The following is a 16,541-nucleotide window of genomic DNA, read 5'->3' on the forward strand; positions in this document are numbered from 1 at the left end:
AGAAAGAATCATTAAAAAACATCTGTTTCCTTACTAGGGATGGAAGACAAATCTCATTTGGTAAAAATTTAAAGTCAAATCTATCAAATTTGCACTTCATGAAACAATATGCAAACTGAAATACAGCTATTCTTCAAAACGTGCACTTGTTCAGTTTTTTCTTAATAATAATGTTTATTAGTTTTCAGTTACAATCCAAACACTTGTTCAAATTTTGTGATGCAGTTCTCCAACCATGTTTACAAAAATGCATATTGTAGGGGAAAGTGTGCATAAAAATATGTGGATCAGGCCATGGCTACTAATGTTCAACAACAGGAAGCTTCTAAATGTCCCAGAAAGACACCTAACTTAGAGCTGTCCAACAAAGGAGTGGGCTGCCCGGGGGTTCTACTTCCCCATCATTCAGCTACACAGTCATGCTGCCCATCTGCCAGCTACAGAAGGATTGTGGGGGACTTGGCTTTTGAGAGTCACATATCCATTCTGAAGAAGGTGTAGGAAGCTGAAAGTCTTTTTTTCTAATCAGCATGCAATATGTGATATTTGGGAAATCTTATTACCGAAGAGGAAAGAGACTATTTTAAGACGCCTACACTAGGAATAGATCTAGACTTGTGGCAGAATAAGGTGAAAATGAGCTGGTAGAATCAACTGCAATGGAGAAGTCGCTGTGACATTCCAGGATTCTCCTGCACGGGCCTAGTTGCTCAAGGTCACTTGCTAAGTCACTTAGTTGCCCCATTGAATCTAGACATTCCTGACTGGTCAACACAATATCTGTTGTCATCACCTACTGAGTTAAAGAAAGAAGCAGGACACTTCCTTTATCTAGGCTCTCTTGCATGAAACTTTTTTTTAAAAGATCCATTGCAATCAGGGTTTAGCCTCTGTTTTGGTATGGTAACTGACTCGATTACTCTTTTTGATAAACACTGTCAAGAGAGAGAGAGAGAGAGATTGGGATCTCTCAGCAGCTTTTGATACCATTGACCATGGCATCCTTTTGGAGTGGCTGTCTGAGTTGGGAGTAGGAGGCATCATTCTGTTCCAGGTCTACTTGGATGGCTGTTTTGAGGTACATTGTTTGTTCCCAAAGAGCTTTTAGCGTGGGGTTCTGTGGGGTTCTGTTTTAGCACACACACCCTTGACATCTACATGAAATGGCTTAGTGGGGTCATTCATCCAGAGTCTTGGAGTACGTTGTCAGCAATATGCTGATAACCTATAGTTCTACTTCTCCTTTGCATCTGCAGATTAATCATCACCATCACCACCACTTAATTTACAGTGCATACACAAAGCGTGTGGGGTGGGATATCCTAAACTCAAAATTCATACTGGCCAGAACATAGGTAGATAAAATCATAAACTCACCCCGTCATGGGGATTCGAACCACCGACCTTCTGATCAGCAAGTCCTAGGCTCTGTGGCTTAACCCACAGCGCCACCCGCGTCCCATTTGCAAAGAACAGGACAGCACTAAAAATGGCATCACTCACCTGAGGTAGCACAGCTCATTCTACCACTTTGGGACTGTGCCACCTCATTCTGCTGCATGTATAAATTTAGTCTAAGAACAGAGATGGGGGAGATACTCTGAATTTTGTTGGGAGATAAGCATTTTACACGCTGTTTCAATTGTTATGCTTGTTTCCTAGATAATTTAGCAAGGAAAAGAAACTTCTACGATATTGAATGGAAGGAAAAGCTGATAGCACATTTTACCAGATGCTACTTCCATTATTGACAAAATATCTACAAGTTTCAAAATAAATACTGTGCACAGATTGCTCTGTCTGCAAACTGTACCTCCAATGGCAAGCAATTAAAACTAGCTTTAGACATTTCTGCTTAGATACCTACAGACCTAGACTTACCATTTTCTTTGCTTACATCAATCCACATACTTCCTCACATTCAGAACACCAGTTAATAATTCAATAATATTTTCTCACAGCACAAAGAGCTGCATTTTTTTAATACATGGTGTTTCTTGGAACAATTCCCTTTATGTATCCTAGGGTAGTCATACACTGCAAGAGGACATGCATCACCCTCAAATAGAATGAAAGAGGGCAGATATTTGCATAAAAATGCATTTTCTCATTTCTGTGTATCCACGAACATTTAGAAGCAATGACTACAATTTAGATTGGAATACAATGCATCTCAGAGAACATAGTCAAGTGACCTGTGTGCCTGTGTGCCTGCTCAGGCTATTGTGCAAGTGCTAACAAATTGCAGATGGACAACTCCGAGACCCCTGGGTCTTCACTCTCTTGGAAAGAAAAGCCCTTCAAATATAGGATGCTTTTCAAATAGAAGACTGTCCTCTGCTATTTTAGGCACATTGTATGTCCATTGCTGGATTTGAGTAAGAGAAACTTAATAGATTTCGGGAAACAGAAACTGAAACAAGTGCTCCACCTTTTGGACTGGCAAAATTATAAGCACCATCCTATAAGTTCACCAAAGTTTTGCTTCTTAAGGTACTTTTAAAACTGAGGACTAATCCACAACCATCTCATGCTGTTCAAGTGTCCTCAAATGGGGTGGTCAGTTAGAAACATTCCTTTGTAGATAGTTTCCAGAAGATCATTCCATATTACAAGGGGGGGGGGGGAGAGCATCCAGAGCCAGACAATGTACTGAAACTCTGGCACAAGTTGCAGGAGACCAGACAAAGCAAGGAACAGACAATTAATCAATGTGTGATACATATTACTTCAACTGACAGGTTTATCCCAGACAACTCTGCATGAGAGTTCTGAAAGACTTCCTTCAATAAGATACAGTGGTACCTCTGGTTATGAACTTAATTTGTTCTGGAGGTACGTTCTTAACTTGAAGCCGTTCTTAACCTGAGGTACCACTTTAACTAATGGGGCCTCCCATTGGTTGAGAGGAACCCAGCACAGCAGTAATTTTCTGCTTTTGAGATTAGCCACAGCTACTTCCCAATTAATAACCTTGTGAGTCTACACCTCATGATGATTAAACTCAATTCAGGAAATCCCAACTGAAATCTCATCCTGTCCATGACTTACTTAAGAGTTGTATCCAACTACATCACATTCAGATTATATACATTATACACAAAGTGTGGTGAATGTGCTCTGTTACATCAAGGATCTGTTACATTGATAAAGGGTTGCTTTCGTTTTAGTAGTTGCTCTGACCAAGAGGATTAAAGTTCAACACAGGACGAACATGACAGTTAAAGGAAAAGGAAAGCAAAATATTTCAGGAGGAAAAAACAAGCTTAACAGATTTCAAGAAGACTGGCAAGAAGTTTGGGAGGAGAAATACTTGTAAGTAAAGAAAATAGTTGAAGAATAAAGAAAAGTTAAACTGACAGAAAAAGGATATATTGCAAGAAGGAAAAACAGCTAAAATGCTGTGAGACAGGTGAAGTACTGTGGAAGAGTATAGAGAACAAAACTGGAATGCTTTGGAAGAAAGAAGCCAAGAGAAAGCTGCAAAGCGACCCAGATGCTGTACTGAGAAATACAAATTGTTACCTATTGGCTTGGTTAGTGAAGCAGCAGTCTATACTTATCTGGATGTGTTTTCCTCTGTGATCTTTATATTTAACTTATGAACTGTTCAAGCTGTTTCTAAAATAAATTTGTGAGGTCTTATTGCCCCCCCCCATTGCATTCACTACTTTATCTGTTGTAACAAGCTGGTTAGTCTAGTGTTTAAGACGTCATAAAGGTTAAAGGGCTGTTCAGTGGAGGCAGTTGGAGGGGTGGGGGTATTCACTTGGTAGCAGCAGCAGTGAAGCAGGGGAGGGCGAGGAGCTGGGTATGGTTTGCTTGCTTGCTCCCTCTCTCATGGTGCAGACCACACCCTCTGCCTTCGCATCTGAACACTTGAAAATTCAGTGCAGCAATGCCAAGGTGACAAGCAGGAGGACTTAAAAGCTATCAGGTGGCCTAACATCATGACCACAAACCTGACACCCTAAATAGCACTCTTTTGTGAATGGAGCAAAAGAGCCACTCCTAATTTGACACCCAATTGCAGTTGGCCAATTTCCATTTAGTACATCAGATACCTCTGGGAATGAGGCTAGTTTAAAAAATGTTTTAAAAAGAAGGAATTAGTAAGAAACTCCCCCTGTTAGTTGCAACTCCCCCCAAAAAAGCATTCTTGCTTGACCCCTGAATAATTTCAAACATGAATAATTTCAACCATTGTAACGTGGTCATTCTCTGGACCTGTCCAGAAATAATTCTATCCCAACTGGTGCTTTGGCTTTTAGTAGAAATTCTTATTGGAGAGACATATAGCCTGTTTAAAAAACACAGTGCTCATATCATATGCTCCCACCCACTTCTAGTCCCTTGCAAATCAGTAAGACAACCCCATCACCAGGGACAACCCCGTCAGCAGGGAGCTTCCACAGTCTTAAACAAATGGCTGTCATGCACTGGTACATCATGTGCACCAGAGCTACAGAAGCAGCGCTGTTGAATCTTGACATTCCCGTTTCCAAATCGGGAAACGCAGATCAAATTTTCATTGAATTGGGCTACCATCAGAAAAATGGATTGTGACAGGATTTTCAGTCAAGCTTTGGATTAGCTGCTTCAGTCCTAGAAGCCAGATTAGTTTGTGCCAAAATTTCAAAACCTATGCCCTGGAGATGGTGCTTGAAATAGCAGCCAGAATCTAATCAGGTAGTTTTGTAAGATTTCATTTTGAATGACAGCAGTCTCCATGGATCTCCTATTCATTATATATCTGCTACTCGGCTGAATTCCTCTCCACACTCCTTCCTTTTTCATAGAACTTGGAACCTGAAAATAGGTAACGATAATCTCTGCAATCAAACCAAGATGGAATTTTACATTCTATTTAAATGATCTGCACTTAACTCTTCTGCAAGCCTGCCCCATCATCACTATTATAATTCATATACTGTATTGATGAAATATGTTAGGTAGCCAACAGAGCAGAAACAAAATAAAAGGATATACTTTGTGAGTACAGTACCTGAACTTTGATGAGGAATACGCTTTTGCCAGTCAGAATTAATATTTGAGACACATGTCACTGTTACCTCTGAAAAGGGTTATTTTAAAAAAGCGAACATTTTAAATCCAGTTTTTAAAATGACCTCTTCCATGTTTGTTTATTAGTAATTTACCTGGGCATGCTTTCAATTTATGTAAACTGCTTGGCAGAGACACTGCCTTGGGTCCCAGGTTATGGGTGCTCAATAGCGCCTGTGATATAATGCGACATTGTGATGTCATGATGTTGTGTCATCACAATGTCACATGGCAGTGGCAGGGCAGCTTTTCTGAGGCCTCGTGGGGTCTCAGAGATTAAGTCCAAGACCTCGCGAGATCTCCAAACATGACTTCTGGTTTCTACCAGATGTCACGTTCAGAGGCCTGGCAGGGCCTCCAACATCGTCTGGGAGGCCGTGTCGGGGCTCCGATACAAGTACCGGTAACCGGAAGTCACGTCGGAGCTCAGTGTTGTTGTGGAGTGCTTTCTAAAATTATTAGGTGAACAATTAAAGAAAGAAAGAAGCAGTCTTCTCTGAGGGAAGTTTTGTACTTGGTTTTGTGGCTGCCATATGTCCTCTTTTCCCAGGACATGCCCTCTTTTTCATGGGTATGTAAAATGAGAGTCGTCATAGCAATCCATTGTTAAAGGTAAAGTCAGCAAATGTGTCCTCTTTTTTGCTCTTCAAAATATGGCAACACTAAATGTGGCAATAATGGGAGCTAGTGTGGTGTAGTGGTTAAGAGCTATGGACTCGTAATCTGGTGAACTGGATTCGCGTCTCCGCTCCTCCACATGCAGCTGCTGAGTGACCTTGGGCTAGTCACACTTCTCTGAAGTCTCTCAGCCCCACTCACCTCACAGAGTGTTTGTTGTGGGGGAGGAAGGGAAAGGAGAATGTTAGCCGCTTTGAGACTCCTTCGGGTAGTGATAAAGCAGGATATCAGATCCAAACTCTCCTCCTCCTCCTCCTCCTCCTCCTTCTTCTTATACCCAGGTCACGATCACACCATACATTTAAAGCACTATTAACAGCCATGGCTTTTCCCCAGAGAACCGTAGCTTCTTAAGAGCTACAATTTCCAGCACCCTTTAAAACTTAATTTTTACAGGATTCCACATTCTATTAAAGTGGTATAATAGTCCTTTGAATGTATGGTGTGAATGTGACCCCAGATGCTGCTAGGGTGCATTCCCCCAATACTTTTAAAACTTGCAAGTAGGGCTTTCTTTCAGCCAGAACGCACTGGAACTCAGTTCCTGCAATTCTCAGGTGGGTGTCATTGCCATTCTAAGAGAGGTGTTTATGGTGAGTTCCAGCACCTTTTTTTCTAGAAAAATAGTACTCCCTGCAAGGCTCCAGAGAGACAGAAGAAGAGGAGGAGGAGGAAGAGTTTTGACTTGATATCCCGCCTTTCACTCCCCTTAAGGAGTTTCAAAGCAGCTAACAATCTCCTTTTCCTTCCTCCCCCACAACAAACACTCTGTGAGGTGAGTGAGGCTGAGAGACTTCAGAGAAGTGTGACTAGCCCAAGGTCACCCAGCAGCTGCATGTGGAGGAGCTGGGACACGAACCCGGATCACCAGATTACGAGTCCACCACTCTTAACCACTACACCATGCTGGCTGAAGCATTGCCCTCACTTTGATTTGGTGTCTTGATGATGCCACATGAAGACATTTGGAAGTCAAATGAGAGGGCAATCCTTTATTCACACTGGAGACTTGTGGGTAAAAGAAGTTTGGGTGGGTGTCCCCACCAAGTGGGGACAAGTTAAGTTCACCCCACACTGCTAAACCCGCCCCCAAACTTTGAGGCCTGTAACCAAGTTTCCTCAAAGTGGGTGGAAATGTGATGGAGGAGATGACAGGGAAGTTATTAAGTTAGGAAGAAGCAGTGCCGTTTCAGCGAGGATCAAAGATTCTGTGACTGGCAAGATATACCAACTCATTAGGCCTATTGCTGTTCTAGGGCAACAGCACTGCAGTTGACACCCACACATAACTGACATACTCTGTCATATGCTTGAAATGTTGAGTGTTACCAAACATCAGGCAGATGCACAATCTTGCTGTTAGTACCATGTAGCTGCTATTAGTTATAGCTGCTGACAGCTGACAGCTATCAGACTGATTTACATTTCAAATCTTATGGCAGTAAATCTGATAACCAAGGTTAGCATCTGCATGGTTGTTAATCATTTTTTCCCTTTCTCACAGATATTTCGCTTGCTCTGTTGTTTTTTTAAAAAGCCTGTATGCTGAGCATCAAATTCCTACAATTTGATGTATGGGGCAAATCTTTCCTAATTAGCTAAATTTCATATTTTCAGAGGAGAGGAGAGAGAAAACTTAAAAAAAAGAAAAAGAAAATCTAAGGGTTTGTTCTCTGCCATTAGCCATGATTTTATGGCATCAAACCACATTGCCAATGTTACTTCAGGATTAGGCACACAGACAGAGAACAGACGTCTCTGCAGAGTGGCCAGCTGTTTATAGATGTATTTTAACATTTATTGGCCACCTTACCAAAAGAAAATAAGTAATAATTTCTGTCCAAGTAATAAAAATTAGCACAGAAGCAGCAATAAAACTTAATGAACAGAGCTGTCATGAAATACAGGGAAGGAGAAAGTTTTTATTTCACAGTCTGAAAGCTGACTGGGGTGGGAGGATGTTTCATTTGCCTCCTGAAAGTGTGCAGAGAAGGATTCACAAGAAAGACCTTAGCCTGAAGCTCTTCTAATTTAGTATCAAGGGTCTGAGGAATTTTAACCAGTACAAGTGCTATCATCCATCTGGGTTTTCCAAGACATTACTGGGATTTCAAAGATGGAATTGACATCGGGGGGGGGGGGGATTTCTGAAAGGTGGCCCTTTGTCCTAGATCTGGCAAGTCCATCATTGTTGTTTTTGGCGTTTTTGTAACTAACTTTTGGGTTTTCAGGGTGTCCTGGTTTTTACTTTTTGAAATATGGCAACCCTATCAGTACATTTACCGGTATTAATTTATCAACTAAGCTTACATTTGTTTGCATATTATCAACTTAAAAAAACTGCTTTATTTGTGTACTGAGGGAAGTGAAAGTTTATTTACATATGAATAAACAAAGGGTAACACACTTTGATAGACTGAAAGGCCATATTTTATATTTTCTTTGTCATTCATGATTACAGTAATACATCAGAACCAGGATTGCTTGACAAAATAAATAAGTCTGTTTTTAAGTTATAGCACCATCAAGTACAATTTCTCTCAACAACTAATCCATTAAAGGCTAGTTGACTGACTACCAACTGAACCCGAAACATCAATGTGGCACAAAGGGAGGCTTCCTTTGCAGGACACACACAAAAGTTGCATATTAATTATGTTAAACACCACACAATGGTAGGGAGCAGAGATGTACAGTATTAAAATCTCAACCAAAGCTTAATTGAACTCAAATTCAGAGGTGAGACATCTGTGGAATACAGAAGGAAGTCAAAAAACAGAACTTGTGATGCTTCTAGGATGAGCAGAGCATTCTGCAAGTTAAATTGGAGACTTCAGGAAGGAAACTTTTTTTTTTACATCCATTTTAGTGGCTATACTTGGAGCAACCATTCCTGTCCCCCCTTATCTACAAATGGATAAAAATCAAAATAGGGGCAAAAAATATGTCGTTTGTAGAACTTGTCAGGTGGCACACCTGCATTTAAAACTAATATCAGAAGCAATTCTAACTTAAGTATTAGTTTAAGTCACAAAAGTGCCTCCTGAAATCATATGGGAATGATTTAGATATATGCATCTACCGAGATGGTTGGAGAGTGTTCTCGAAGCTACAAACATGAGTTTGACCAAACTGCAGGAGGAAGTGGAAGACAGGAGTGCCTAGCATGCTCTGGTCCATGGGGTCACAAAGAGTCAGACACGACTAAACAACAACAACATCTACCAACAAGAAATACATGGGCATAACAAGCTTTATGTCCTGTAACAGGCAAAAATAATCCTGCCACCTATAAGTTCCCTATCTAGTAACACATATGTTCTGAGCACAGGGATCAGTCAACCAGAGAATTTGGGAAGAGGTTTTGAGAACACAAAAATTAGAGATTTTGCTCTTTAAAATATTGGATCAGGCCAAAGGCCCAATTTCCTCTGACTGGAAATAGAACATAACCAGCATGTATTAATAGACTTATCTTCCATAAATATGTCTATCCTTCTTTTAAAGCCACCCAATTAACAGTTTTTTCTTAAAACTGCTAAGAACAACTGAATATGAATAGCTAATTGCTATCAAAACTAAAATTTAGTTATTTTTAAGGCAGATTGGCCCCAAAACAGTGAAGATGGAGAGATCCCACCTGTTGCAGGAAATATATTGTCTTGTCCCCTTATCATTTCCTACCTAACAGGAGCGGCACTGATAATGATCTGCCGAGTGGTGTGGTTCAGGTCAGGAAGGAACAGATTTCAGGCGTTCAATGGATGTCTTCCTTCCCGCCCCCTTTGTCAGCTGTAGAAGTGACCTGCAAGCCGGAGCCCATTTCTGCTGGTTGTGAATTTGCATGGAATTACCAATCACATTTTAGCTTCCTTATACACTCCAAAATTAAATAATGTTGTAATCTGCACTGCATCCTTTGGCTACGGCAGGCTATAAATCTCAATTAATAATAGGTTGTGTTGTTTTCATTTTCCTCTTTTTTTTAAAAGAAGCATTAAGATAGGAAATGACAGATACATCTTTTATTAGCACTAGTGTTGCATTAAGGTGTAATCAAAACCATTCATCTGCTCAAGCAACTATTATGTAACTTAAATGGTTATTAATGTATTTTAGGAAATGCCAATGTATATCTTTCCCAGAAAATTCAGTTCAAAGAAGAAATCTTATAAAACACTTTCTCAAGTTCTCTCATTTAACTGCCCCCCTTTTGTTTTGAAGTATCAGAAAAGTAATACAATGCTTCTGGGATTTACTTTTTTGTATCTGATCACTTGCTTCAGAGAATTTACTTCATGCGCAGAAAAGTCAGAAGAGCAGACATCTAGCACAGCATTCTTTTGCTAACAGAAAGCAACCACTCAGATGTCTCTGAAAGCTCTCAAGCAGCACATCTCCTGTTGTTTACCCCCAGTTTCTGATACTATCTTATGTGCCCTCTGATCATGGAAGTTCCACTTAGGATCATAGCTAATAGCTTTAACAGGCCTGCCTTCCAGGAATTTCTCCAATCTTTTCCTTAAAACTATTTAATGTAGAGGCCACAATCACAAGAATTTGGAAGGAAGGAGCAGAAACAGCAAGGGCTGTGAAGGGCACAGTGGGATAGGAATCGCTAGACAGGACCTTGCATCTTGTGGCTCTCATGCGGAGGAGAGGGGATTAGGTTATAAAACCTCCCACAGAACAGTAGAATAATTGGCTCGTTTTTGTGGAAAACAACAATTACGAGGGAAAGGGAAATTATGAAGGGCATGAGGGACACAAGATGGTCTGAAACCCATATGCAAATTGCACTCCTTGGAGGTATCAATTTGCTTGTAGCTAGATATAGGCCTTCTAATGTTAAATTATGCATACAAGAGACTGATTTGCCACAGTGCTGCTTCACACAGAGAGCAGAAGACAAAATACAGATGCTTGCCTCCACAGCGTTTGGAAGCCACAGTATCTAATTCACAAAGCAAACAGCATTGTTCTATCTGCTTATGATTTTCCAGATGCTCAGCCTGAGAGAGAGAAGCCACTAAACTAAAATTAGGATTACTAGGGAAATACTGGAAACTGTTACTGGGGTTAATGGGTTTCTTAAGGAACATGATGCCATGCACACATGGCTGGCTTACTAGGAAAAAGAGGAATTTGTGTGGTCCTAATATTCACACCATGGGAAGAAATTAGATGAAATGCTTTTGAAGTTTAGTTAGGCAAAAGAAAAGAAAAAGTTTATCACTTCAGGAGAACTATTCTTCCCTCCCAGTTTCAGGATAAAATAATTGTTCCAGGACCGATAATTATGTTGGTTACAGAACTGCACCATCTGGAGAAGGCTCTCCACCAATAATATCATTTTAGCATCTCCGATTTGTCCCTGCCTACACCACACTTAAAACACTGTCCACCACTTTCCCCAAGCCTGTTAAGGAAGGTAGAAATAAAATACATTAATAACATATAACTTGAGGTACCTCAAAATCCACACCTATTGGCCATGTCTCAGAGGCTCCTGCCCCTAACAATAGACCACAACACAAAACTCAGCACAGGATTGACTTTCACATGTGAGTAGCATGAAGTATTTTTCACTATGCCTTGAAATACTTCACCAGATAATATGACCTATGGCCATTGATCCTATGAAACACTTGCTCAGGAAATGAGCCCCATTGAACACAACTGTCATGACTTCCAGGTGCAGGGAAATATCCATAGAACTGGGGTGTTTGAAGTCTGGGGCCTCACCTGTTCACAAAGCTCCCACAGTGGTACCTCGGGTTACAGACGCTTCAGGTTACAGGTGCTTCAGGTTACAGACTCCGCTAACCCAGAAATATTACCTTGGGTTAAGAACTTTGCTTCAGGATGAGAACAGAAATGGCAGCGGGAGGTCCCATTAGCTAAAGTGGTACCTCAGGTTAAGAACAGTTTCAGGTTAAGAACAGACCTCCAGAACGAATTAAGTTCTTAACCAGAGATACCATTGTGTTGCTAAAGTGGAGAAACATGCTAAGAGGAAAGCACGCTTGGCAAATGAACACCATGATCAACTCCTGCCCGGAAAACAATGTCCCCACTGTGGAAGGACGTGTGGATGCAGAATTGGCCTCCACAGTCACTTACGGACTCATTGTTAAAACTGTGTTTATTGCTATCCTTTCTCCTCTCAGTTTCCTCTTTTCCAGGCAAAACATACCCAGCTCCTTCAACTGTTCCTCATAAGGCTTGGAGGGGACCATGAGGGCCTCACAATACATACATACATACATACATACATACATACATGAATAACATGATGCATGAGAGGTCAGGCATTGCAGAGGTGATGCAGTATCCCCATGGATATCCTGAGCTACTTTTCAAATGCCTGGCAGCCATTGTTATATCAGAAAGCATGTGATACACTTGCAGCTCCTGCAAACGTGTGATATTCAGCACACACTTTAATATGTGCAGATCCCCTTCAAAAGCATCACAGAAAATAAATGGTCGACTCTTAGTGAACATTAGGAGACTCTTCATTTCTGCACTATGTGAAATAGCTCCAACAAGCAAAACATGCAGCAACTGCAGCCAACAGTATTTTTCAGAATTTTCCCAGTATCTCGGCTTCTGGTAGAACACTCTTGTCAGCCCCCTCCCTGCCTTTGCAGTCAATCCAGATGAACCAAAATAGTACCCATTAATAAAAAATAAGTTCCAAAGCCAATTAGCTCAAGTACTCTTTAGCAAAACTTTCCCAGGATTTGCATCTGGGAGAAAGAGAGTTCTTCGTGGGTACAGCTATACACATAAGAGTTCTCGACACACATTATAATGAATGTTCACAGACTGGGGGCACAGCCTGTTGACACAATATTGCTCCCTCCCTCCATGCATATGATCTTTGTATTTGACAGCCAACTCTATGCAACTGGTGAGACACAGCATCTGCTTACAGTGAACTATCTATGCCAAAAACAATTTTAAAAGATGCAGCTTTCTTGCACCCAGGAAATTTATGAGGTATGCAAACAATTGGGGGTAGGTAGACCAGTTGCTGAAAAGGATAAAAAATAAATAAATCCCCAGACTTATTTACTTACGTATGTATTTTAGCACGTTCTTCAGCATGTGATGCCAGGGTGGGTTTCAACATAATTAGAACAGCAACAATTGTAAAGCTATAAAGAGCAGACAAAAATACAACACTAAAATTGAGTCCTAGCTACACGAATCGCAGCAATGCCCAAGATTCCATAAACACTGAGGCAAACAGGTAGATCTTTGCCTGGCACTAAGAGACCAAAAGCTTCAGTGCCAGATGTGCTTCCAAGTATCCTCTCCAACTGGATTCAGCTACAAATAGATAAAACATGCGTCCAAATATAAAATGTGTACATATTCATTTGCCCTGGCTAGAGCTTGGAAGGGAATGCTTGCTTCAACAGTGAAGCAGCTCAGAGTGGGAGCTTGTAGAGGAGCTGGAAGCTCCACTCCTTCCTGGCTCTCAGGGAGGCCCTGATCCAAGAAGGTTATTCCATGCACTTCCTTCTCTTCCCATGTTACCTCATGTGTTCTGCAGCTGAGGCCTTGAAACTCCTGCTTGGCTCCCTCTCCCCTCTACTCCTGTGGCCCTGGGGGACATGCAGAAGGGTCTGAGAGCTATCCAGGCAGCTGGTGTGGGACCCCAAGTCCTGGGACATGGATGTCTGGTTGGAACAGTTCTTTGAGGTCACTGGCAGTGTGTAGATGATGATGATGATGATGATGATAATAATAATAATAATATCTGTATACTGTCCATAAAGACGATCATTGTTGCCTGATAATCGTCTTCCAAAGCAACTACTCTATTCTGAACTTAAAAATGGAAAGCGCAATGCTGGTGGTCAACAAAAGAGTTTTAAAGCCTGTCTCAAGGCAAATCTTAAAAAATGTAGTATAAACACCGACAACTGGGAAACACTGGCCTGCAAGCGCTCCAGTTGGAGAACAGCCTTTACCAAAGGTGTCATGGGCTTTGAAGACACTCAAACTCAGGACACAAGGGAGAAATGTGCTAAGAGGAAGGCACACTTGGTAAATCCAGACGTCCCCACTGTGGAAGGACGTGTGGATCCAGAATTGGCCTCCACAGTCACTTATGGACTCATTGTTAAAACCATGTTTATGGAAGACAATCTTAATCGGCTACGAGGGATCACCAAAGAAGAAGAAAGACTATCCATAAATCTTAGGGTGCTTCACAACATAAAATTACAACATATAAAATAAAAATCAGAACAAAACAAACTAATAATCCCCTCTTCCCAGGGTCAATAAGAATCCCTAAGAAGCTGGCAAGGTAGATCTTCGGGGTAGGGTGGGGTGGTTCCTACTTCCCCTGCTCCTCCTCCTAAGGAGGCTTCAGTTTCAAAGTTTGAGCATGTCTGTACCCTGAGGGTAAAACACTTGCCTACAGCTTAAATCATATCCTCTCCACACACAATAAATCTACTATGCACACAGCAAATTCAGGGCATATCAGAACTGGCCCATCAACAAAGAGATCGGCTGGTTATTTTGCATACAGGCCTAAACAGATTGCTTTTCAGACCCCTTTTGAATAAATAGAATGGGATAGCAAGTTAGTTTTATTGCAGCAAAAGCCAGTGACACTAAACACCACAAGATCAGACAAAAAGAAATCAACAACAACATCAGAAAAAGAAAAAAAAATTGCACAAGGGAATTTCGCAGTGTGCCATTCAACAGAAGAGATTTACGCTTCCTGATTACTAAAGTGCAAAATTTGGCCACCTCATATGATATTGAGCTTGAGGAATCTTCCAGAAGGTATTTTCGTAGAATTTCGGGGGAGGATTCCAAATATTGTTGTAGGGGTATAAATTTTGATAAAAGCGGCAAAATAAGTTGAACTCGTTCTTCACTATAAAATTCGCAAAACAGAAGGATGTGTGTGACAGATTCTACCTTATTAGACATACAGAATGGGATAGCAACAGCACCCCCTAGATTTAGGGCTGATTCATGTATTGTACATTAGACATTCAGAGTCCAAGCTTTCACATCTCCTCAAACACTAATGTGGTAAAGTGGATTCACAGTGTAACCAGAGTCAGAGCAACGTGGAGTCTAGCCTCAATGGGGAGGTGAACAGGATGAAATGAAGGATGGCAGGCTGGGGTTAAGTAGGGCTGTGTGAGCACAGCCTGACCCACAGATGGGACTCAGAAAATGAGTGTGTCAATGCCCCCAATTGGATGTATTAGGTTCATTCTGAATTCAAAATACAGTAAACTGCACATCAGCAACTGGTATACTGGCATAAATGCATCCTGCTCAGGGGGATTATATGGGCATGGTTTCTGAATCTTTTCAGTCTGTAACAGTCATAACATTTTACACGGTAAAAGCAACTGTTAGCCTGTCCCCCCACATTCTATCTTTTTCTCATGATCTGAGGTGTCAAAGACAAATGGTTGCTGGATGTATTGCACCCAAGTCACTGCCACAGGCCTGTTTCTTCATGCTCAGCCCAGGTAGGAAAGATGGAACTAGACGCCAAGGTCCTGAGCGGAGAAGGTGTTTGTTGAACAGGGCTTCGAAAGGGAAGGAAGAAGAGAACAATGCTGAATGGGGAAGCTGATTTGGAGGGGAGATATTAGGAGTTCAGGTTGCTTCAAGAGAAATGAAATGAAAGGTAAGAGGTTTTGGAACCCTCCTCCTTGACTGTGAAATTTAATGGACAGCAGTCAGTAATACTTTTATGTAATCCATCATAACCCTGCATAGTGCAATGGTAGATATGAGATTCAGCAAAAGATTTTAACATCAATGTTTACATAATATTCCAGTTAATTATAATAAAAGATAAATAAGAATCAATGGACCATGAATAAAAAAGTCATCAAATACTAGAAAGATCCAGAGTTGAATTGAAACAAGAAAAATTGTTATAATCTGAAGTCTTAAATTTCTACTTTGGTTAATTTTGAAATGTATTATATATATATATATATATATATATATATATATATATATATATGCAGAATTGATGTTTTGATATTAACATTCACCTGTTTTGATTGACATGAATGCAAAAGGTTTCCTAAATTCTATGACACATTGGCTGTCAAATTCTATCAACTGCTGAATGTCTGATGTTTTCAGCTATTGACATCAACTGGATACTAGCTGTCAAACAGTATCCAATGTTGCCACAGAAAGAAAAAAGGTGGATACCACATTAAAGAGAAATCTGACACCACCAGATGTTCCTAATTCAATCTCCTTTTAACCTCTGCAATCTAGTTTCAAGCAGCAAGGTCTAATTCACTATTGCACTGACCTTGGTGGTAAAGCAAGTGTCAGAGCAGGGAAAGAATGAATGCTCGTGAATAATATATGCAGCATTTGGGCTACCAGAAGGTTTTCCTTAATGTGGAAGTCATGTATGTGTCCCTATGTCATCCTTATTCTCCATCATCATGTATAATTCACTAAGCCACAAGCAAGAAGACACTTTCTGTTTGGGCTGGAACTAACGCCTATCTCCTGAGCTCTTGATAGGAGCACACAACCTTATTTTTAAATGCACACCTCTTTTTTCTTCTGCAATGCCATTGTTATCTACAGGAAAAAGATACCTCGGGTTAAGAACTTAATTCGTTCCGGAGGTCCGTTCTTAACCTGAAACTGTTCTTAACCTGAAGCACCACTTTAGCTAATGGGGTCTCCCAATGCCACTGCGCCACCGGAGCACAATTTCTGTTCTCATCCTGAAGCAAAGTTCTTAACCCGAGGTACTATTTCTG

At 40.9% G+C, this 16,541-nt stretch overlaps 1 protein-coding gene and 1 long non-coding RNA gene across 3 annotated transcripts in view; one reads left to right on the forward strand and one right to left on the reverse strand.

The window, feature by feature from the left end:
* The window catches only part of NRG3 (neuregulin 3), a 618,135-nt gene that overhangs the window by 380,890 nt on the left and 220,704 nt on the right, over positions 1-16,541 (reverse strand). The window lies entirely within an intron of this gene.
* LOC309370465 lies at positions 5,298-9,696 on the forward strand. Its single transcript, XR_014168580.1, has 2 exons — positions 5,298-5,569; positions 9,437-9,696. It is a non-coding gene; the product is annotated as an uncharacterized lncRNA (long non-coding RNA).

Source organism: Podarcis melisellensis (assembly GCF_964234715.1).
Source record: "Podarcis melisellensis genome assembly, chromosome: 5".
Lineage (NCBI taxonomy): Eukaryota > Metazoa > Chordata > Lepidosauria > Squamata > Lacertidae > Podarcis > Podarcis melisellensis.